Genomic DNA, 24,821 nt, shown 5'->3' with positions numbered 1-24,821 from the left:
TGCAAACTCCACACACAAAGAGCCCAGTAGGGATTTGATCCAGTCACTGCTGGGCCTTCTCACTGTGAGGTAAGAGGGCTAACCACTGCGTCAGCCCGACGCAGCCCGACTTTAAAATATCAGTGTTGTTATTCTCCACTGTAACACATGTACCACAAAGTTTATACATACCTGAAGGTATTTTATTCTTTAACAAAACATGACACTTTCATAATGTTCATCCTGTATGGCTACATTTTAAAGAAACAAGGATATTTTCCACTTTCTGATGAATATTACAGTCAAAAAGCATTATAAATATGATACTTGCTGTCCAAATTTGGATGAAAAAGCAGAGAAAAGGTATAACTCATAATAATCTTTACAGTAATGCATCTTGAGAGTGATTTTGCCTGTTTAGAAATTAATTTTGGATCTATATTCCACTAATAATATCAATTGAGAGTTATTATTGGTGGCTGGCAAATTAATAATATTCTCCAAAATCGGAGAAGGGGTCGAGACCTCAGGTTTGATGCAGTTGCTGTTTCGTTTCTTCAGAGGCTCTGCTGCTGATAACCATGCTGTCATGGTGAACGTGACAAGAGATTATCAGCTGGTCTTCATGCAGACCTGCTGTCTGTACGACATGGCATCCATTTAAACTCAGATACGTTTGCATGACTGCAGAAAACATCCAGGCTAAGTTCATGTGCCCCCCGCCCTTTTTTGAAAAATTCATTGCTTCTTCCTTTCTTCTCATAGGAAGCAGCGTTTTTTTTTCTTCTGATGGTGGTTTTGTTCAGTTGTTTCTGTTGAGCAGTGGTTTCCATGCAGATTGTTACTGGAAGCCCCCACTTATCTTTTCTACCTCTTTGTGCCATTGAGCTGTAGCTGCTCCAAACTGCGCTTTGCGTCGGCTTATGCCTCTGCTACCGGGAATTGGAGAAAACAATCATTTGTAAATCTGCCTTATGGGCCAGAAGAACAGCAAGAGGGCTTTACACAGCCTCCGTTCCCTCTTGTTAGTGCCAGCCAGTTTGGCTGCACCGAGATCACTTACAAATGGCTGCTCATCAATGGAAATATTTGGCACCCAGACCTGGGAGCGTTCTAATTATGAAGACAAGTCTGTTTGACCTTAGCTGCTGGACTGCTTCTGTTGGACGCCGATGGACAGGTGGTGGTTACCACCAGGGTCTCACAGCTAAGAGGTCCTGGATCAAAATCTGGCCGCGGCCCCTGTGTCTGGAGTTCCTTACTACTTGCTGCACATGCACACAGTTGTTTATGTTCCAGCAGCACCACATTGCATTTCTGTTTAGATTTGTAGCCTCAAATGTGGAATGGTTCATAAATGTTTTTGGGTGTCGAAGGATGTTCAGTGCAAACAGAAACTGAAATAAAATGCAATAAAAACCTCATTATTGGCATAAAGAATAAAGGGCCCACTCTGATAAAAACAGTGCTTTTGCTGTTTTTACCATGTTCTTGTGGCATATCTCTGAGCTCCTCATTGCTGTGGACAAGGACACCTGACTACAGATTTTCTCTCAGCTTGAGAGCATCAAGTCTGTCAAGAAACTTTTCTATTTCATTTCAGCCACTTTAAGTGTGAGAAATTTAAGAGAATGAATAAAACTGGTCTGTGAAACCACTGAAACTGACTGTATGGCAAAAGCAAGAATCTGACAGTCAGTGGTGTTCACTAACTTCTCCAAGTTGTTCTCTGTATTTGTTTTAAAACCTGAAGGGTAATTAAAGAAGTAAAACATGACGCCTAGAAGATGAACACCCGACACCAGTCCATAAGAGACTTTGATGAAGCATAAATGCACTGCAACTGTATGGAAATGTACCGACTGATAGCGCCAGGGCAGACTCCATGCCAAGAAAGTTCCATCTTTTTATTATTAGTTGCAGAATATTGACTCAGAACATTATCAGAACCTGAACAGGTTGCTTAAAAGAAGACTGTATGCCCTGAGAAAGCTTGTGTTCAACTGAAGTAGAGTGCAGAGAACAAGGTTGCACAAAATGAACAACTGCACATCCAGACACTCCTTCAGGTGCAGCTAGCAATGCATGCAAAATTGATGGAGGTTGTAAGAGTTTTTGTCTGCTGTCTCATGCCACTAAAATGTTTTCATTTTGTGTGACTTAAGTAAAAAAGGTTCATCTATTTGTCTGACCTCTGTTGCTGTTTTTATTAAATGTAACACCATATTTACTGTTTTCTCAATTTTGTTGAGTATAGATGATGTTTTTCAGTAGAATTTTTAAGAAAATTTGCAGATGTGTGTTAAAATGTCATCCATGTCTTCTGCATTGCATCGTGAAAACTGCTTTCGCTTCCTTGTAGAGTTTCCAGTTAATAACAGAACGTTACCCACTAAGACCAGAACCGTATCAAGGATCGTTGGTGGTTTTTCTGTTGACTTTTTTTTAAACCTGTTCCAGGTCTTTCCATTGCTCTCAGAATAGAATTTTAGCTCCTTCCTCAGCTGGAGAAGGCACCAGACTTGCATCACATATCTGCTTCTCACATCCTTCAAGTTTGACTTGCATCTTTGTTTGGCAGAGCTGGACGTATGGACTTTGGTAATGTTATGACTGTCGGTGAGGTTAAAGATCACCTCGGAGTTTAGTAGGGCTTCTCTGAAGCATGACTGACAGTATGGGCCCCTTCGTTACTACGCACCCAGCATTCTTCTGTTTGAGGAAACTTCTCATCTCCTGACATCCTTTTTCCAAACCCTCCCCATGAAGGCATTAGCACCAGTGGTGGCTACCTGATCTCCTCAAACTTTACAGAACGAGCTGAGTCCAGCCATTATGTTTTTAAATAAAACTAGTGGCGTGACACTAAACGTCTTAGTTTTTATTTTTGCTGCTGGAGTTCTGAGAATGTTTGCTAGCTTTTATGAAAATGGCGGGAGAAGTGCAGCAGGCATTAGACAACAACAGCAGGTGGGTGCGCTGCGGTTTTTTGGCAGAGCTCTTTGGGAACAGGAAGTTAAAGTGACTCCTGGTTTCAGCCATCACCGAGTGACTGGGATCCCTGCAGAGTTTGTGGTAAATTTCTTTTTTTTTGTGCTCCACTTTTCTGCGAGACTGAAGTCATTTGGTGCAAAATATATTTAAATCTTTCCTTTCACATGGATGTTTCCTCAAAAATATAACAGTGGAGTCAAGTCTTGTTAAAACCTGACCTTAGGCTCAATTTTATTTGCCGGTTTATGATCTGAATATCCAAATATTTAATTAATTCAGAAAATAATAATCAGCAATGATAATCTTACAATTAGTTCCAGTTTTGCCTATAAAGTATTGGGAGGGAATACAGCTTAAGAGGATTAACAGACCTCCGATCTAGAGCTAAAACCAAGCTCGTAAATTAAACATATCCTTTTATTTTTTTTAGGATTATCACACTTGTTTCCCTCTTTGGAAGTCTGAAGTTCTAATGCATTCTAGACATGTTTGTATTTGAAATAACTAGTCAAAAGCTGTAATAGGGAGCTTTGTGCTTGCAGCCTGACTTTGAAAGCAACTAATCCTTTGAATGCAAACGATCCTTTAAATCAGGCGAGCAGTTTCTTGTACAATATTGCTTATGAATACTAGCAGAAAATTGAAATACGAGAGCGTGTCTGTGAGTATACCTCGAGTCAGTTGAGGTGCAGACGGTGGACTTGCAGTGTATTTGAATCCGTACCTGTTGCAAGCAGAGAGGGCCGCATACTGGGAGGTCTCGGGTGCAGTTTATGCCAAGCACCTTGAGGCGCTGGCGTGTGTCTGTGTGTATGCATGTGTTTGCACAGGAACTCGTAGACTTGCTGATCTGGCAGGCATGCACATTTTTCACATCAGTTGCCTCAACTATTGCCAATCATTTAATACTGGTATATAGCAGACACCCAAAGCTGTCTGCTATGTAACAGGCTTGCTTTGCCTTCATGTGAATAACTTTGGAAGAAAATACATTGTTTCAGTTACAAATTCTTGGATAATGGATTTTTCGTCATTGTTAATGCAGTGCAAACTAGGATAAATAAGGGTGCAACGTGTAAGAAGCTATAAAGGGCCTTTTCATCAGGTCAAGTAAGATTGCACGGCTTGATTGTTCATCTACTTCTCACTGTCTAGTGCTCACATTCCCTTAAATAATCCAGGCCTGAGTCCATACGCCACTGTTTTACAAATTCCATACAGTGGGGAAGAGTATGCACTTTTTTTGTTGGCTTGCTTTGCACCAATAGATGATACAAAAAGGACCTTTAGTAGAAAAGATATCCTTTATAGAGCTAAATGCAGATTGTATATTTTAACTGTTTAAAGTTTGCATTATCTTGCAGTTTTATGCTGAGTTGTTTTAACAACTAACATGCAGTTCAGGTGTCAAATAATGAATACTATAGCTTTGCTGTGGCCCATCATGACAAGCCAGCCTTGGCACAGTTTATCTAACTGAGCAGAGCACAGAATGGAGCACTTGCTCTAACAAAGTTAAGCACATTTTTGTCAAGCGTGCCTGTGTGGTTTTAGGTGTTTTCCCATGAGCATATTTCTCATATTCTAGGAATGTCAGAAATCGTCACATTGTCATTTGGATTGGTTTCATCTTGAGCAGGCCAAGGCTCACACGAATGTCATGAAGTAACAAAGGCTGCTTGTTTTAGGTATTTGAGATCGCTCGATAAGACCCCTGTGCAGCAAGGAAAGAAGCCCAAAAATAAAACCACCTAGTCCCACCAGCCCTACCTATCATATAATGCTAAATGCCTTGACCTCTTCCACTGCACCATGTTCCAACCTGTTTGGGGCGTGTTCAGATAAGCTGTGGGCTGTTTTGCTATTCTGCTTGAAATGCCTGCTGCTAATATCACGCGACGTACCATCTTTGGTTTTTTCTCTGACCCTTTGGTCTGCTTGGTTGGTCATTTGCGTTCACACCGTTTCAGGATCACTCCAATGTTTTCTGCATGTCAATGAAAACCCTCAGTTTTAGGTTGATTGAAATTGGCGTGTTTTGTAACAGAGTTCAATAGAGCTTTCACACACACTAACTGCTGCAGACCAATCTGTGTCTTCTGAAATTGACACGCCTGCAGATGAAACTTTATTTTTGCTTGACTGTAGCAAGCTGTATTTGTAGCAGGCTGCTTGTGTTGCACTGTTTTCTGCACCAGGCATTTTAAGTGTTTGGTCTCTTACACAGAGTCGGGTTTCCCTGTGCATAGCTGGCCCAGACGGAAGGAAATCCAATAGTTACAGCGTGGGGGACCTCAAAGCACCTTCAGCACTGGAGACCAAGATGTGGGCAAGCTGCCTTTTGAGCATTGCAAACATGTACATGCATGCTTTGCAGTATCTGTTCCAGGCCACTTCAGGGGAAGATGTTATCACTTAAAGTTTGACAGCCTCAAGTTTGCTCTCTGTTACACACTTTCAGACAAAAGTACTTTGATTACTTCAAATGCCAACTTCCTGTTTGCACAGAAATGTTACTGACTGCAGACTGTTTAGTGTTGTGCCCAACAGGGCTTGCGTGGCTTTGTTTACTGCCAAAATGACAGGATGCAGCCATGTTGTGGTGCATGACTAGAAAGATTTCCCTTTTAAAATAGGTGAATGTGGATTAAAAACATTGGCAAGCCTTCAATTATTTGCATTATTCATTTGATGTAATTGAACAGAATATCACACAGTATCTGTGGAGCTACAGGACTCTGTCAGGACTGTCTGGCCAGGACTCAACAGATTCTGGCATTGGGCCTCTATGAACAGGGGAAGCTGTTGTAGGGGTTCGCTGCTGGAAATGATTTAAGGAGAACTGGGATTGATGGAAAAGGGGATAAAAGATTCAAGGTCATGCCATGAGTGAATCGATGCATCCACAAAGTGTTTATATTGCACTGATAATAAATGGAGTGATGGACCCATGTCTGTCCAAAGGTCTCTGTGTTGTGAGTTCACTGAGAGTTTGAAATGCTTCTTGTAAATTTTTTCCAAAAACAAAAATCGATTTCAGTTTTCTTGTTTCTGGTGAACAGCAAAGGGAAATGCAACCGGGGCGGAAAAAGGAATCTACCTTAAAGGACCTATATCATCTAAAATCAGCTTTTTGAGCTTTTCAGTGTATTATATTAATTCCTCACAAAAACAACCCCAAAGTGGTATTTTGATCTGCAGAGCTAACACTTTCATTTTCTGTGCACAATATGCACATCCATCTTTGGAAAAGTTTAGATGTTGTTTGCTTTCATAGGTGAAACACAGACACGCTGCCAAGTTGTCTTACTTCCGAGTTGGAAAATGACTCATATTTCATTAAACAATCGTTTTTCAGTATGCCAAAGTTAATATATTATTAAATATAAGGATATTTTTGACTCTTAAAAGGTTTGAGAAAAGCACAATAAAGGCCCTTTGAATAACCACTCCAATGAAAATTGTGTTCTTGTGGCATTTTCTGATGACGTAGGACATCTATAAAGAAAATTAAGCGTGAAATTGTATTCCTAAGTGTTTTTTTTTTAATTCAAATTGTTGTGAATCAGGTGCACATGAAAAAAACGCTGTATCAAAAAGAGGGAATCAGTTAAGTATAAAAATATACTGGATAGGTCATAAGCTCCCTGCTCCGCTCCATTCTGCTGCATCCACTTTTAGACAAGTGGAGCCATGTCAGTCTTGGTTTTGCCCATCTGAGCTGGCTTCTTTTTTGGTTGGTGGTGTGAGGGGCTGTAAGCTAGTGGGAGAGCGCATAAACGGAGAGCTCTCAGCAACGGGGAGGGAAGGGGGGTGGTTGCTCAGTGACAACACATTTTTGATGAATCACTGCCGCTCTGCCGAAACTGTCTTAGAAAAAGAAACTTTTTTCATATATAGTGTAAAAACAACATAATCATGATTAAAAGAAAATTTGGAATCCTTTTACAATACCTCAAAAGATGATTCGAGTGGGTCTTCAAACATGTTCATTGTTCTGGTTAAATTCAGGAAAATCCCACTGTCCCACTTAATCACATTTTTGATGGTGAAAGAGCTGTTCACGAATCTGACCCAATGAAGGCTCAGGGTAACCATAGAGTGAGACCTGTGTTGTTGTGGGATGAGGCTCCAACTGGAGCTGATGTTCTTTCACTAGAGTCCCTGATCTTTGTCCAGGTTGGATGAGCTCCAGTTGGTCCCCAAAGCCACCATTCCCGTACTAACAGCTGTAGTGTTGTACTGTGCCAAGCTGGGCAGCTTTCAGCACTGCTGACCTTCCACTCCTGCTTGTGTGCAAATCCTTCCTACCAACAGATTACAGTAAACCAGGAAGGACGTCAAGTAGAGCGCATGTCGGCCTGCATGAAGCCATGCTTATGTTTGCGTAAGGTGCATTGTTTACTGTCCACTATTTCCACTTGTTATTTCTGTTGCCCTGTCAGTTTGCAGGCAGACCGTTATTTGTTCCAGAGAGATTATTTGACGGGGAGTTGTCTCTTCTTTTCACTTTCTGAAGTTGTTTCGACCCTGTAAACTCAGGGTTTGCAGCAAATGTGCAGCACATCCACTTAATGGTTGCCAAGATGGGAAAAATTTGACATCCTCATCGCTTAGGAGCAACGAAAGCCACCTAAAGTAATGCCAAGCTTAGAAGTCAAATAGCATAGCATACTGATTCAAACATTAGTGGACTTTTTGCTGTTGCACACTGAAATCTTGAAAAAAGTAATCAAACTTTTTTTATCTGTATTCATGAACATGTTCCCATTCATTTGTTTGGGTGGGTGATATGTTTTAGGAATGATTTAGATAAGCTCAGAGTGTTATGTGGCAGGTTCCTTTCTCATATCGGATTATTTGTTGTGCAGAAACCAAATGCATGTATTTTAGTTTTAGTCTGTAATCAAACTGCAGGCAGCTTCCCCAAAGTCTTAGATGTGTGTAGGGCAGCTGTGGTACAGGGTAGGGTGGTCGACCTCTGATCGTAAGATTCCAGGTTCGATTTCTGCCCATGAGTCGAAGTATGAGACACTTCAATGTGGGGATCAGTGTCTTGCCTCTGGTGGTTATGGGTTGGCGCCAGTGTTCAGCAGTGGAGCCACCATCAGTGTGTGAATGTGACTGTGACTGGAAAGCGCTTTGGGCCTTTGAGGAATTTAGAAAAACGCTATACAAGTATATACCATTTACCATATGCCATTTTAGTCTGACTTTGCTCTTTCCCAGCAGTACACAGTTTTTTTCCAAACAGAATGAGTCCACCGACTGTATAATAAAGTGTGGTGCTGAAACATCTGTTAATGACATCTGTCTGTTTATATAAATGAGGCAAGTTTTTATCCCTACTGAGCAAAACTGAGCATTCTCTAAAAAAGAAGTCAGTGAGTCTTTGAGTTTTCCTCATACCAGGATGAAATGATGACTTTTATTTAGTAAATAGTAGAGATGTGATGAACTAATCTTAGAAAATCTGTAGCTAAAATAAAATTCAGGTCAGATTTATTAACAGTGTAAAAAATGCGTTTAATAAACACCAACAGTTATTGGTGAAAAATGTTTTACAATAATTCAGTAGATGACTAAAGCAGTTTTTAAAGTTCCTCGGTAAACTAAATCTAAGAAATTAACTGTGTACAAGGCATAAATAATGCTATTTATTTCAAAAATTGGACCAAAGCTTCATTACCCTTACAAAAACAGCAAAAACAACCCACTTTAACATTTTTGTTACACATCATAATATAAGTGATAATTTTTATTTACGATATTCCTGTAAACTTTATGTTCATTTAAAAATCTGTCTTTAGCAAAGCAAAAACAAGAGTGCCATTTATAAAATGTTGGCTTCAGTTTGACTCCTGTAAGTAAATCAACTCTATATATGTAGCACTTTAAAACTTCAAATGTTTTTCAAAAAGCTGTCAAAAAAAGTTTAAGAAAGGATAAATACAGCAGTTTCAAAAATTAGTTCTAAACACACACAAAGACAGTTGTATGCTTTTTAAAGGCAGAAAGCTGGTACTAAAGCAGATGAAAAATTGACTGTAAATGTGTTGGAAGGGATGAAGATAAAGGTCTTTTATAAGCTTTGTTTGTCCAACAACAAAGGCTCTGTCCTCTCTGAGCCGTGAATTTGGCCTCTAATCGTTTATCTGCTGATCTGAGGCGAAAACCAGAAAAGCCCAGTAAGAACACTAAAAGATCTAAAAGAAAAATTAAAACAGTTCTTTATCGAATTCATTGTGAAAGTGCCAGTATCTGCTCCAAACTTTATTTTAGTCATTGATCTGTTTCTGTTTGTGCAAACCGGGCTGCACGGTGGCGCAGTGGTGTCCAGGATGTCCCCTGCCTTCGCCCGCAAGCGGCCTGGATAGGCTCCGGCAGCACAGTGACCCCGAAAGGGAACAAACGGATTAGAAGATCAATGTTTGTGCAAACCTGGTGTATTGGATTATTGCACTGAACTTTAACCAGCAGGTTGTGGTTCAAAACCTGGAGAGGTTTTATCTGGGCTAACATGAATTCTGCCCCATCATCACTGAGATGTACTTTGCAGTAAACAAGTGGTGGAGGTAGCTTAACAAGCAAAAAATATCTATTTATGTTTGGTTATTACTTTCAGCAAAGAAAATTTGAATGCTGACTCCACAATAGACCTAATAACGATCATCCTGGTCATGCCACGCTTCATACATGTGCATTGGAAAAGGTTTTAATGTTTTCAATGCACAATTTCCCGTTAGGAAGATTTTTGTGACTCATAAAAAACAGAAAACACACCTAATTCAAATTATTGGTAGTTCAAGATCCAAGTTAGTTAGAGTGTCTTCCTGAGCAAGAATTTTTTCATTCACTGTAGAAAGGAAATCCACTCATGTCTTTCTTTAAATAATGCATTTCAGAAAATCTTTTTTCAAAATTGTCCCCCAGTATCTTATCTGTAATTCCTCCACCTCCTCATATCTAAAGCCTCTTCCCATCACCTAAGCAGTTACATATCTTTCTTAGATCTAAACCATCGAGCCCTCAGCTGAACTTACTATTTCTGACAGTATTCACTCTTATTTCTCTCTATGGGGATTGTTCTTAAACCCCTAAAAGCTGCTGCATCGGCCCCAAGCTGAATCAAAAACTTGGTGCTGATTCCTCTAACTTCTTGAATAAACGTACCTCCAAAATCTTATGAAACCTTTGTTCCAAAATGTATTAAAAGACTAGCATTTCAGCTTCACCTCCCACCTGTTTAAAAATACATTTCATGAGCAGTTCCACTCTGGTTTCTGTCCCTTCGCATCATTCTTGACCCTATTGCAACCTTAGGCTTAAATTGGCGCTTAGCAAGCCCGCCCCCACTTCCTGTCACCCATTGCTTTACATACTCTGCTAGCTTACAGCCCCTCACAACCCCAACCTAACAAGTGCAACAAAATGGTGATTATAGTGGAGCAAATCAGTAGTACAGTTTGGCGGATCTAGTCATGTACAAGTGGATGCATCAGAATGGAAAAGAGCGCATCTTATTTTCTACATAACAAATACGATACAGCATTTTTATCTGGTCCTGGTTTGCAAAAACTTGAATTAAAAAAATACTCATTAATGCAATTTTGAGCTTAATTTGGATTATAAATGTCCTTCCTCATCAGAAAAATGCCACAAAAACATGCTATAATACAATATTCATTGGAGTGGGACTTTAACCTATTTTTTCAAGTACAGTTTACACCTTCCTCTCTTTTTAGAGCAAATAAATAAAAAATGATGTAATACTTTTCTACCAAAGTCAACATAGAACTTAGAATGATCCCTTATTAGCTCAAAATCCACACAATAAAACTGAAATTTGAAAATTGCTCTGTTTTTCCCCACCCACAAATGAAGAGGATGCCATCTTCAAAAGGACCTTATCTTTTCAATCGCACAATAGTAACACATCTGTCAGCGTGCTTCTAGCTATGAAAGCTCCTTCCCCTATACCAGAGCTCTGTCTCTGGGCTATTTTAACTCTTTCCTCTTTGGTCTCACTCACAAAGCTCTCCATAATCTTCTGCCGGTCCAGAATCACCAGAATCCCTTCCACCTACCACAGGTCCCCTGGTCTCTAGCAGCTCCCCAGACTCTCGGTTTAAACCCTTCTACTAACTTTCACAGCCCTTTTGTGACCTTGACCTTCATATCTCTCTGATCCCCTTTATCTTGCTTTTCCTTTCTGTTCTTAAATAATCCTCTCCACCTGACTGTTCCCTTGTGCCTGTTTTACCACAACTGGGAGCAGTGGCTCTGCCCTCAGGCTTTAAAGCTCACTGCCTTCAGATGTTAGAAATATCACACTTGTGGTTTTACTTACTTTGTGTGTTTAAAAAAATAATAATATAGTGTCCTTGAGTGACAGAAAGGTACCCCCCAAAAAATGATTAATAATATACAAAGAATGTGAGTAGATCTACAGTGGGGAAGGTGAGGAAAAAACATGGCACAATGCTCTAAGTCTCCTTGGTTACGAGCATCTGCTAAATGACTTGATGTGGAAGTGTAGATCTTCTTTTTATCCACATTACCCACTACCCCTGTGGTGCAATGTTTGCTCTGTAACAAAGTTATGACAGTGTTGGGTTCATGCGTAGTTTTTACTGCACTAGCTTGATGTATATCACTTCAGTTAAATACATTAACATCTTTTATCCAATCTTCTGAGTCTAAATCAGACTCTCCACTCGGGTTGTATGTAAGCTCTAACATTTTGAGGAAAGTAAATTCTTGCTGCAGAACTGACTATATTAAGGAAATCGGGCATCGTATTCATTTAGATGTTTAGGTTTGTATTATTTTAAAGGGAATATTATCATTATTCTTTTTTATTTTTATCGGAACCTCTAAATTAAAGAAAAAAAGCTTCTCCCGCCCAAAAACTCAGTGCTTTAAAGAGATGCTTGCATGCTGCTGCATGTCGCTGATTGACAGGAAAGTGGGGCCCCATGCAGTAAAAACATTTTATGTTGAGACAATGGAAAGACGAGGGCTCCTTCTGCAGGGTATTTCCTAACTGTGAGCGGTACGAAAGACACATCGGCTGTTTCCATTTGTTGTTACAAACATTTTAAATATGCAAAATAAAAATATGGGTTTAAGGGAGAAGGTAAACAGGCATTCTAGGGAAGAGGTTGTCATTTTAGGGTGAGGAATCATGAACCCGCACTGAGGAGATTGTGGTTGGACTTTGGTTGGTGCAAAATAAACAAATATGATTTTTTTTTAAGTCCATTCTCAGCTCTGTTCACATTTCAGTTTAGTGACTTTTGTGGAAAAAAAACCTTTCTATTGCAATAGTTACTTCTTAAGATTTAAAAAAAGATAGCTGAAATGTCAAAAAATTGGTTTAATTGAATTTATTGTATTTATAAAGCACGAGTTCACAACTGAGGCTGTGTCAAAGAACTATACAAAACATCAGACAAAGTTTTATTTAAGCTCGTTGTAGTCCAATTCAGTCCAGATCATTTCAGCAAAGCCAGATGATCTCAGTTGTAGAATAATAACTCATAGACTGAAAAAGTGAAATTAAAAACTGCCAGAACAAATGTGCTCATTTCAATCATCATTGAGTTACTCTGGATTCCCGACTTCAACTGACTTTATGATTGTTATTTGTTTTGAATAGCAGTTTACTGGATGTTTCCAAATAATCCTGTGGATTTGGTTTACTTGGTTTGGGGATTGCACTGAATGGAGGCAAATTCTGCTTGCCCCCTGACTGTTGTATTCAAAGCAGCTTCACTACATAGTCTACCTACATTTTACAGTTTTACAGAGTTTGCATTTCTTAAGATTTGCGAAATACAGTCACGTTTTTGCTTTACTTTCAATGTGTGGTCAGCTGAATAGTCCGTTTGTATTTACACTGTTGGGATTCACACTTTTGTTCACTTGCAATAAAGTGGAAACCCTGGTGTTCAGAAGAACAAATGTTGGTTTATTTGGTCATCTCTAGAGTTCAGATGAACTTTCATCTCTGTCAAATGTTAAAACGTATTTTGGTGGGAATTTAACCAACCCTGGACAGAAACTTGTTTCAGTGAAATTCTTACTGAAGGCTAGCTGGAAGATGCAAACCTTTCATGCTAACAGCTCTGGTATATAAATATTAAGATTTAAACACATTTTGGATATTATTAGCTAAAAGTTTTTCCTAACCATTGCATTAAATAAAATGTTCAGAAATCCAAACTGTGAATTATTGCATATCTATATGATGTGTCAGAAATGCAAGAAATGTGTATTTTTTCCTTCTTAAAGGAACTTTCTGACAAGCACATTTTTTTATCAGAGAGAAACAGCTGTGTATGTTCAGGGGCTAAATAATTGATTATTGAACCATGTCTGTTTGTACGTAGAACCCATCTCATGCATAATGATGAACTCATACAGTACATGTGGCTGGATCGCACTGAGTGGAGAAATGCACAACAAGCCTTGTAGAGTAAATGAAAAACAGATGCGAGCTGAAACACTTCATGCAGTGTTTTCGAGCTCTAGAAATAACAGTTTAGTGATTCGCTTCATTAGGTTTGAATGTAGGGTTTTTGTGTGCTTTTGCTTTAAAATCTTTAAGTTCAACAATTGCATAAAACAAAGTTGGTTACACTCTTTACTGTAGTGTGCAGGCAGTGTGTGTGTGTGTGTGTGGGGGGGGGGTGCATAGGAAAAAACAGAGCAGGAGGACTTGCAGTTGAAAATGGGTCAGACATCTGAGAGCGAGGCATTCCACTTTCTTCCTTTTCCTTGCTTTGTCTCTCTTTATGCTTTTTTATCTTCTATGTTTCTCTTGCCAAGGAAAAGTGCAAGGAGAGTGGAGTTATTAAGCTTGGCATGTGTGCAGACATGGCAAGCTTTAATTTGGACACAACCCAGCAGATCAATCTCCACCTTGGCTCAAAGCACTGTTGAGCGTGCACGAGAGTCTACGCGTAACACTAAGCTTTTAAGTTATGCTAGCTGGACCCCGCTAAAAGGAAAAGTATGCTGGATTAATCCAATGTCGAAACAAATTGTTCTGCGTAGAGAACAGAGAAGGATCAGCAGATTGGATTGTGACTAAATGAGAGCTAATAGAATACACTAACCTCCAAATATGGAGTCTTGTGAATGATGAGCTTTGATTGTACCAAAGTCCCAGAGGGTGCACTCCCGCACACTCAAAGTCTTGGAGCTTAAGCAACTCCAGGTCATTAGCATAACATGCAAACATATGGACGTGATTCGGAGAGCCGTTTACTGAAGTGTCAGCAAGCATGCAACATTTCCTCTGTGAGGATTTCCTCTGGCATCTGGAGCACTTAGCCTGCTTCTGTTCCAAAATCCTGCTTGTTGGTGCTACGGCTGCTATCAGAAACGGGATGAAGCCGGGGTCTAGTCGGAACTCATTCATCACCAAACCCAAAGCAGGAAGTGATGATGGTTTTTCAGATTTGTGCTGAAAGAGACTTTTGTAGTTTTTCTTTTAAAGGGTCTATACCATGCTACTCTTAAACCTTTTATGGGGTGGCAGTTTAGCTCAGGCGGTAGAGCAGGTCCACCAACAATCGAAGGGTTGGCGGATCGATCCCCACTCTCCCCAACCAGCTGTCTCCCCCAAGCACGGCCTGTCTGCAGCCCACCGCTCCCCCCAGTGGATGGGTCAAAATGCAGAGAAGAATTTCCCCATTGTGGGATAAATAAAGTATCAATTATTATTGTTATTATTATTAAACAATATCCATGTATATGATAATATATTATTGTGGCAAACAACAGATTTTTAAAAAAATCAAATGTTAGTTATTTTCCAGAGCTCTTTTCCAACACGGAAGTAAGGCGACTCGATATCTAAGGGCTTTTGCTCCGTGTGGTTGCCGCCCATTTCATGACGTCATCCATGAGCTGGCCTCGGCAGTGTGTCTGCATCTCGCCCACGAACACAAACAACATCTGAACTTTTGCAAAGATGGATGTTCATTAGGGCTGTGCGATAAAGCGATAGTTAAATATATGGCGATAGAACTTTTTATCTTGAAAAGCTCTTTAAATTTTAGGAGTTATTATTATTCAGGTTTGCTGTTATAGCCTAAGAAAAACACATTTTAGGTTCCCTGTTATTTTATTCGCCCCCCCCCAATTCAAAATTGACTAATGGGACATTAGGCCATTGTTCAGAGGTTGGGCGGTCCACCTCTAATCGGAAATCACAGGTTTGATTCCCAGCCTGCCCGCGCATGTGGTGAAATGTCCTTGGGCAAGACACTGAATCCCATCATGCTCCTGGTGGTTGTAGATTGGCACCTGTGTTAAGCTACGTACACATCAGCCATTTGACACACTAGATGTGGGTTCAGAGTTCAAATTGTTTCACTTTCAATGTGCGTCCAGTGGACATCCGTTTCTATATGTAGAGCCTGAAAATGGTCTTAAAAACGTGCGTAGCTACATGTGAATGCAAGAGTTTTTTAGTTCTGAACTTGCCACTTAAACACAGAAGGCAGTGTAAACGTATCTCTAGGCAGCGGAGCCACCATCACAGTGAATGTGTGTTTGAATGCCGCTGTAACTGTATTAGACTTAGATAGTAAAGCGCTACATAGATATACGACATTTACCATTTTTACCATTTTTAATGTTTTTTTAACTTGATCACATCACCCCTTCCAACATTGTCTGCAGTTTTAGATAAACTTGGATTTCTTGCATCGTAAACTAGTTATTTACTCAATAATTTCCCCACTTGGTGTGCAGCTGGGCCTCAGATAACGCATGAGTCCTTTAAACCTTACTCTAAAAAGACTGGTTCATCAACCAGTGCCAGACTTTCCAGGATTTTCCATGGTTTTATTGCTGATACAGTTAGTAGAAGCAGAGCTTTTCCCCAATTAGGATATGTTAAAATAATAATTGCAGTGGGAGTTATAACATTGTAAACATTGTAATTGCAGAGTGAAAAATATGATGAATTTGGATTAAAAAACTTATTTATTAAGAACATTACCAAACTACTTTGTTTAATAAATAACTCTAAAAGATTTGACTCCTTTTCCAAGAAGTTTTAATAATGACTCAATTGTATGTTTTTGGAAAATGAGTAGCCAGAAAGAGTTCACCTGATAATTGAGGAAAAGTTATTATGTTTGAGGAATAAACATGTCATTTTAGTTCAGGCGGTCAGAGCAGCTGGCAGCACATGGGTGTTTCCCAGCTGCCTGACCTGTCCTTACAGCCAGCTCCATGTCATGTGAGACTCTGATGTTCTGCAGAGCTGCGGATCTTGGAACAGATGTGTGATAGATCATCTTTAGGAGAGTCAGATTGTTCTTCAGGGCCTGTGGCATTGTCTCAGAACTGGACTTTACTGTTGTTTTAAAGAGCCTGTTCTATACCAGAAACAATATCAGCCCTGATTATCTTTGGGATTTATTTCACCTGTGAAATTACAGATTTGTATTGACTCTATCTGCACTGTCATAGCTGCTGCAGTAAATTTTTATTTCCCCTCCCAAAAACAAAGCTCTGGTTCAGACTTCACAGCTGCAAAATTTGACCTGACTGCTCAGTTAAAGTTTGATGTTTCTGCTGGAAAACCTTATTATTTCTCCTCCACACCGCATCCAATGTGGGTTTCAATCCAATTGTCTGTTCCTGTTATCTTTCCCACCTGTGCAAATGCATTTTTATCCTTCCCTGAGTCCCTGAGAGCTCGCTTAACTAATGGATTAGCCTGATAATTCGTTGAATGGCCTCAAAGAGTTGCCCCAGCTTGCAATGGCAGAGATGACTTGTTCAGCTTGTTTATACGGATTTCTGCAGCTTGCTGTGTTTGTAGAGGTAACATGTTGTTCTGCCTTAATTAACCTTTGCCAATTTCCACCAGGATGTATTTAAAGTGAGATATTTCTGCAGAGAAAGCCACTGACCTCAGTTTTCTTTGAAAGTAAAACATTCAGTAAGCTGTGCTGTAAACCAAGTGAACAGTGAATAACTTTTTGGACTTTTAAGAAGCGATTTTACCTTAAGAAAGTTTGGTGAAAAGGAGATGAACGATTGTTGTCATGAATGCATGTGTCCTGGAATGAACTGAGCTAATAAGTCTGAGCCTCCCATTGGAAAGGAGCTGCAGTGATTAATGCGCTTCAGCTGGTGGAAACTGAGGTCAACCAACTCCTAGAATATACCAAGTGACAAGTTCACCTAGTTCTTCCATCAGTGGTGGTTTTTTCTCTGGTTCCATAAACACATTCTAGAACAACAATGTCAGGAATGGTTAGGCATTCAAGATGGTTTGTGTAGTAAGCAAATCTTTATACATACAGTAGACGCATTTCCATAGCCTCTACTCAAATATAAGTCCATTGTTTATTTGGTGCTACACTATCGCTAAAGCCTTTGTCACAACTGCCCTTACAGGTGAAAGGCTGTCTCTCATGGGGCACACAGGTGGCCCGCTGGAAATAGCAAAGGACAAAGTCCGCTTGGTGAGCCTGTAGAGCCAAAATGTTCACGCACATTTTTTGCTTCGGGCGACGTGTTGTGACAAAAACTTAAAAAACATGTAAGGGTAAGTAAGGAAGTGGTAGGTCAGATATGGATATGGAGATATGGATTTTTCATTTTTTTCAACCCATCCAAATGTGCAAGAAGTTCTTTAGTGCTGCTCATGTGATAAGCTCCTGCTCCTTGTGCGCAGCTGTTAAAAATGAGGAAATTACACAATCACAGCGTAGTTTGCGGGGATCCAAAAACTACGCTACATATCTGTGTCCAATGGGGATCCTACATGCACCTATGTATCACGTGCACACCCTGTTTGTGTGTGCTCAGTAAGAAGCCAGTATGCACACCTCACTAATGACTAGAGTGTGGCATAAGGGCACCATACGATAGAATCACCTATACATCACAGGTGCATGCAACTTACTTCAGCCTTACAGGCACTTCATAATACATTTGCCAATCACACGACAATTGGATGTTCATTTTTTGTGACATCCCTTGAGGTGGCCGTATGAGCTTCAAGGGAACTCCAAGACACACCAGTGCTCCTCTTGAGATTCAGCTGTTCTTCCCTAAAATTGTCTACGCGCCCGGGCAACCCAAAAATCTGCAGCACCTTTAGGGGTCAAATCCTTTACAAATGCATGTGACTAAGGCTTTGGCCAAATCCAAATGATGCAAGATTGGGCAAATGGTAATTATGAGCAAAGGAAAATGCAGAGATGTGCTTAAATTTCAAAGTAAAACCCATAGTGTCATCCTTGAATAAACTCGTGATTTCTCCCTCTGCTCCTTCTGAAACACCACGTGGAGCTTAAATGTAAAGATTTTGTTGGCACAAAAATGTGCCACCTCCGTTGGGATTCCCTGTTCATTCAAAGAGACGTCAAGATCTCGCCACTCTGCTTGAACCAGCAGCATCTATGAAGCATTTGCCAAACGACCCACGAAAAGGAAGGAAAGACTCTCCCTGTTTGACTGCTTCCTTCAAAAGTCGCCACAGCCCTTTTTCTTCTGTCAACGTAAAAGCACAGTATTTGTAGTTTCATCAAACTTGCTCACATTGGCTAGATTCAAGTGCAGTAATTTGTTTTCATCTGTTTTGAACAAATAGCGGTAATACGCATAGTCCTGTCTGCCATCATTTGCTTGCCTTCAGCTCTGTCCATGCCTAATAATAAGATAACCTAATAAAATCTGTGACGGTTGAAGCAACTTTGACTTTCAATGAAACCTGGATCCCTTTAAGCTGCATTTATCATTTTTTGTTACATTAAAAGATCTGCTGGAAGAATCTTATGATCATAAATTACCAGCAGATTAAAATTAAGAAGAGGAGAGCTTCAATCTGCAAGCATCATTCTGCATCCCGGTGTTTTTTTTTTTTTTTTTTTTTTTTTTTTTTTTAACTTGTCCTGTCCAACAGCTAGGCAAACAGATGAGAGCTGAGGGCCTCTTGTGTTGGACATATTTTATTTTAACAAGAGGGGTTATTCATCTTCAGACAAACCAAAGGTATGTCTGAATAAACCCCTTTTGTAATTGAGGCCAAAATTTATTAATTTCAATCATGTTTGAAAATCTTTGGTGTTGGACCGGACGGAAAAGGAAAGAGGGGAAGAAGAGAGAGGGATGTTAGAGAGAGGGGGGGGTAGGAGGGTGATAATAGGAGGGGAAGGGGGGTAAGACCATGAAGCAGCATAGAGCAGACAGGTTTACTGGTTGTTTATCGTTACGGTACGGTTCAAATGTAGTACAAAAAGGGCGGGGCCTGTTCACACACACTCAAATATTATCAACACACCTGCTAGCCGCAAAAATGTCCACATGTCAACATGCACACAAAACAGATAGTGTTCACGAACGCATACCTATGCCTTTAAACCAACTAGTGTGAAATCTTTCATTCATTCAATCATGCAAACTATTAGTGCAAAGGTGAGCTAACACCTGTGCTCAGGTGAGTGTTTATGTTCTTCTAAAATGGATGGTGGAATGTGAAAAGAAGGAGGAGGAGCGCCCAGCCACCCCCACACCCATACCCCCGCCGCAGCAGCAGCGGCAGCCGGAATTCCCCCAACGCCACACGGGAACAGGCAGGGAACAACCGCCCCCCGGGCGACCAAGACCGCCACCCAGGCCAGGGCCAGCCGGACCGCCGCGAGGCCCCCAGAGCCAGAGAGCAGGGAGGCGCAGAGGGAAAGAGAGCGCCGCCCCAGCCCAGCCAGGAAAGCAGCCCCCCGCCGCGCCGGAAGAGCCCAACGCAGGGCCCCACCGGAGAGGGACGCCCACAGCCCCAGACGAGCACCCCACCACCACCCAGGAGTTCCGGGCATCCCCCCGCCCCGACCCCAGGTACGAGCCAGGACCCCCCAAGGGAGACCCGCTCCGCACTCCAGGCAGCCACCCACCCGGCCCACGGTTGGTCCAGGTAGGAGCAAGGCAGGGGCCCGCCGCCCCCGCCCAGGAGGGGGGAACCCCGGGGAAAAAAGGGCGGCCCACAAGGGATGTTATAAATATGGCCCGACCAGGCTCGGCCATGTTGGAAGTTTGGCGGGGCCCAGCGCCCAGGGGCAAGGACCAGGACCCACCCCCCAGGGACACGAACACCCCCGGCTCAGGTGTAATATGAACCCCCCCACCGTGCGGAGAGAGCACCGCCGGGCCCAGGGAGCCGGCACCCAAGGGACACGGCCGCCATCGCAAAGGGGCCCACACCCCCCACCAGGGAAGGGGTAGGGGACAGATGGACCCAGGTCCCACCTTCCTTGTAAAATGTGTGTGCGTGTATGGGTGTTTGAGAGGGTGTTTGTGTGCATGTGTGTGTGTTTATGTTTGAATGTATATATTGAAGGGGGAGGGGTGTGTGTACTAAGGGGGGTGCAGTTAAAATTGGCGAGTAGGGCACTAAGGGGACATCTCCTGATTACTCACAGTGATGTCCCCTCACCCTCCACACCAAGGGGCCCTAAATGTCTAAGGTGCGGTTAAAATTGGCGGGTAGGGTGCCAGGAGGACATCAGCTGCTTGCTTGCAGTGATGTCCAAGCACCCCCCCTACCAAGGACCCTACATGTCTAAGGTGCAAATAAAACCGAAAGAGGGGGGGCCCACTCCATACGACAACCATAGGAGGGGGGCCACTCCCAAGTAGCCCCCCCCCAAGGCGCATCGCAGGCTAGACCCCCCACCCCCTCACCCTAATATGAGGGGGTGGGGGGTTGTTAATCCCGGTGTTTTTTAAACCTTTGGCTCGGTATGCAGACACATCACTATTTCAAAAGCAGTTATAGGATCTTTTCCTTTCCACGTCCTGTTGTGTTGGACAATGGTGAGACCTGTAATCTGGCAAACTGAAAAGCAGTTTTCATTCTTTCACTCTGTTTAATTGACACTGTTTTTCTGAAGAAAAATCTAATTGGGTAGAGTTCCCTTTTGATACTCTGTTTTATTGGACAATTGGACAATAACAGCTTTTTATAGCAATCAAAATCCTTCAAAGTTGTAGAAAATCCCAAATGCAGAAAGAAATATAAAACTGAGAGAAAAATGATGCAGTAATGGCAGTATGGAGATTATTCCTTTACAAACCAGCACAGAAAATGTAAAGAAATAATTTGTAGATCAGCTCAATAATGCTAAATGTTTTATGTGTCTCTGAGTGAGATGGTACATTACCTCAGTTGTAATTAGTGACCAGTGGCTTCACAAAGGACACTTGCATCAAGGTTTTATTACAGTGGTCTAAACTTTTAGGCTCATGCATACAGTCCCATGTGACTCTTTAATGGTTTAGGCACATGAGCGATGCATCCCTTATGGCTCGATGCAAATACTGACTGGGAGCTTAAAGTGCTGAAAGCGCACAGAAGTGCCTTATAAGGAGGCTGGGGTCAGTCCCCTTATTTGCAGGCTGAAGTAGTGATTTAAATGCATTGGCTGTTTGGACCGAGGCCATGGACAGAAATGATAGTAGAACCCGTGTTGAAGCTACAAAATGACTTCTATGTCTGCCTAAATGAAAGAAAAGCATGTGGTCACGTGTCCTGTAGCTGAACCTATTTGTCTTGAATTGGATTCTTCTTAAATGTTGATGTTTTCATTTACAAAGTGATGGTTGATAGAAAGAAGGAACAAAAATGTGATAAAAGAAATAAGGCATCTGAGTAGCCTTTTAGGTTTGTGTTTTAAAACGCTTTTCTATGTTGGTTTTTGTATCTGGAAGGACAATTGTGTGTTAAAGTCACTTGCTAAATGTTTACTCTGGAATGCAAGAAATAGTTTGACTCTAAGAGTATGACTGCCATGGAACTTGAACCAATGCATGATGATTTTAGGTAAAGAAATCCTTTTAGTTTTCTCTCAGATTGTAAGTTTAGTTGGGTAATTATGGATTTTGCTTTGTCCTACAAAAAAATTAAGAACACCAATCAATCGCTGTCTTTACATAGTGGATCAGAAACCAGCAGATCAGATGTTGTAAAAGCATATAACAAAAGCTTTAGAGCAGGGGTGCTCATTACGTCGATCACAAGGATTATCGATCTTAAAGGACATGTGGGTAGATTGCAGGTCAGCAAAAATAAATAACCACAACAACAAAAAAAGTACTTCTAAAAAATCCACCAGCCAATCAAAATCCTCACTGATAAGTTCGGGACATGATTGATATGCAGAACGGCCAATCGGACATCCTCTGAAACATACGTCACTACACACGCGTGTTTAAATTTACTGAGCGCAAATTCTGTCTGTCATCAGAAAGTCGCTTTCTGCCGCGTGGCACGTCAGTTCCCCGGCAGAAGACCACTCCGAACAACTAGAGTGTTTATTGAAGCCGCCCCGTGTGTGTCCTCCTGCTATCGGCTCTGCAGTTCTCGCCCGATAAATACGAGCTCATTAAGGAAGCGGGTTTTTTCCGTGGCACGCGCTTCGTACGGAGCCAGCAGCGCCTTTGAAATGCCACGCTCCCCGCATTGCACGGTTTACCACAAAGCATGACCTACGATAGTCGCTGCTTTCTGTCTTTGTAATAAAACCCCTCATTTGTTAATACAAAAGTATCTTTGTGTAATCTCACTGTGTAGTTTTTAATTATCAGTACATAAACAACAATGTACAAATAAGCATGTAACTAATAAACAAACATTTACTAATAGCATTTATATATATATTTATATAATATAACAATCTCAGGGTGTGTCTGAACGTAAACATTTATGGTTTTCCAGAAAGGCACACATAACCAAATATTAACAACCCTTTCTAGGATCTTCACAGCAAAAATATTGAGAAAGCATAAAAGATCATGCTGAAATAAGCAATACTATTTATGAAATAAAAAAAAAACAAAATAACTCTGTGATCTTCAAAGAAAAAAAGTCAGAAAAAATAAAAATAGTAAATTTTCTAAAATAAATCCAATATCCTCTCCCGTCATAGTCCATTTGAGACTTTGGAGTCACACAGCTGACATTTTGCTCTAAACTTTACGAATTAGTGATGGGATCTGTGGCTCTTCTTAGAGATCAAGCTCTTTTGAATTGGCTCACTAGAAAGACCTGGCTCTTTCGGCTCCCAAATGGCTACTTAGTTTGTTTTATTTTGTTGCTTTATTTAATTTACGATCAACAACTATATACAATTATGCACAAAATTGATAACTAAACCTTTTTAAACCTTTTTCCTGTAAAAAAATTTGAAGCAAAAAAAACACAAAATTATTTTCCTGCAGACAATAAAATTGAAATGGTTCCAGATTTTGTTTCTTTTTTCTAGACTCATTCATTTTCTTTACTTTGCGTTTTTGTGTTAATATAGTTACTTGTTGCATCTGACACTATCTCTGTCTCCATCATACTCGCTTCTTGCGCTGCTGCATGTGTAACCCCCCCCCGCGCGCTTAGGACAAACATGTATGTATTATGTATTAACCAATAACGTGTGGCTTAAGAGAAAAAAACAGAGGTTGAAAGAAAAGAAAAAGAACCCGGCATAAGAGCCGACACATCACTGCTGAAAATAAAAAGGAGTCCTGCACATCTGTGCTACATCCAGTGCTAATGAAGCAAAATGTCAAGTTCTTTTGTCTTCTGCTGTAACTGGACATATATGTGCAGTACAGTGTTCCCTTGTTAATTGCAGGAGTTATGTTCTAAAAACCCGCAAGTAGGATTATGGGTGTTTTAAGGATGTAAAAACCCTTATTACACACTTTTTACACTTTTCTCAGACATACATAAACATTTTCACATTTTTCTCTCTTGTGTAAACTCTCAAAGTACAAACTTTGGAAAAGTTTATTAAAAAAATATAACATTGCAATCACATATTTATCTGGAGAACTGCTTGTATTAGCAGACAAAGAGGCAAAGAGTAGATTGATTGACAAGGTTCCCAGCCAATCAGGACACAGAACAGAGTGCGCTGTTTAGAAAAAAAAAGAAAAAGCAGCAGCAGCATAATCACACTTGGAGAATCAGTGAGTCTGTGAAACGTGAACTGCAACGTAGAAAGTAATCACTGTATTCTCTTCTACTTGACTGTGATTTTGGAGGGGGTGGTCAGGTAGGGGCACAGACTGCAGAAGGGTGCAATTAAATGTCACGTTCTATGTGGGTCTCGATGGCGGCGCCAGACTGAAGAAAAAAAAAATCGTGAGTCTCTGATATTTCTTAGGAGGCCGAACCAAATATGGAGGTAATAAAAAAAGAACATGGATGCCTCCTGGACACCTCCCTGGGGAGGTGTTCCGGCCGGGCATGTCCCACTGGGGGAGGCCCAGGGAAAGACTCAGGACACGGTAGAAAGACTCTCCAGGCTGGCCCCTCAGAGGAGCTGGAGGAAGGGGCCGGGGAGAGGAAAGTCTGGGCACCTTTGCCCCCGCCACGCGGTCCCGGACGAGCGGAAAAAGAGGAATGGATGAAAAACATTACATTTTAAAAATCAAAACAAAACTCCAGAAGCTAGAATATAATTCTAAAAAAAAACAAAGCATAATTTAAAAAAAAGGGAACATAATAATTGTAGTTTTGAAAATTACTTTTGTTTTCCAAATTTAAAAAAACATTTTGCCCTCTGGATTGTTGTTTTGATATCTAAAACATAATTTTTATTTTTCATTTTGCTTTTTTGAATTCTTGTGATCTTGAATTTGTTTTTGTTTTGAATGATTTGTTGATGTGATTTGCACTTCAGGGCCACCATAGTTTTGCAGCATTACCAAGCCTGTAGTTTTTGGGGTTCTCGTCGGTCACCTGGTTTGGAGCAGTAAGGGCAGAAAGATTTGTGCCAGTGCGTAAGTCTGAAAAAACAAAAAGTGGACTCCCCTGA

The 24,821-nt window shown here is 40.9% G+C and overlaps 1 protein-coding gene across 1 annotated transcript in view; it reads left to right on the top strand.

The window, feature by feature from the left end:
• The window catches only part of thra (thyroid hormone receptor, alpha), a 184,991-nt gene that overhangs the window by 5,098 nt on the left and 155,072 nt on the right, over positions 1-24,821 (top strand). The window lies entirely within an intron of this gene.

The sequence above is a fragment of the Oryzias latipes genome, chromosome 19 (assembly GCF_002234675.1).
Source record: "Oryzias latipes chromosome 19, ASM223467v1".
NCBI classification, from domain to species: Eukaryota; Metazoa; Chordata; class Actinopteri; order Beloniformes; family Adrianichthyidae; genus Oryzias; species Oryzias latipes.
This window is presented reverse-complemented; position numbering and strand designations above follow the sequence as displayed.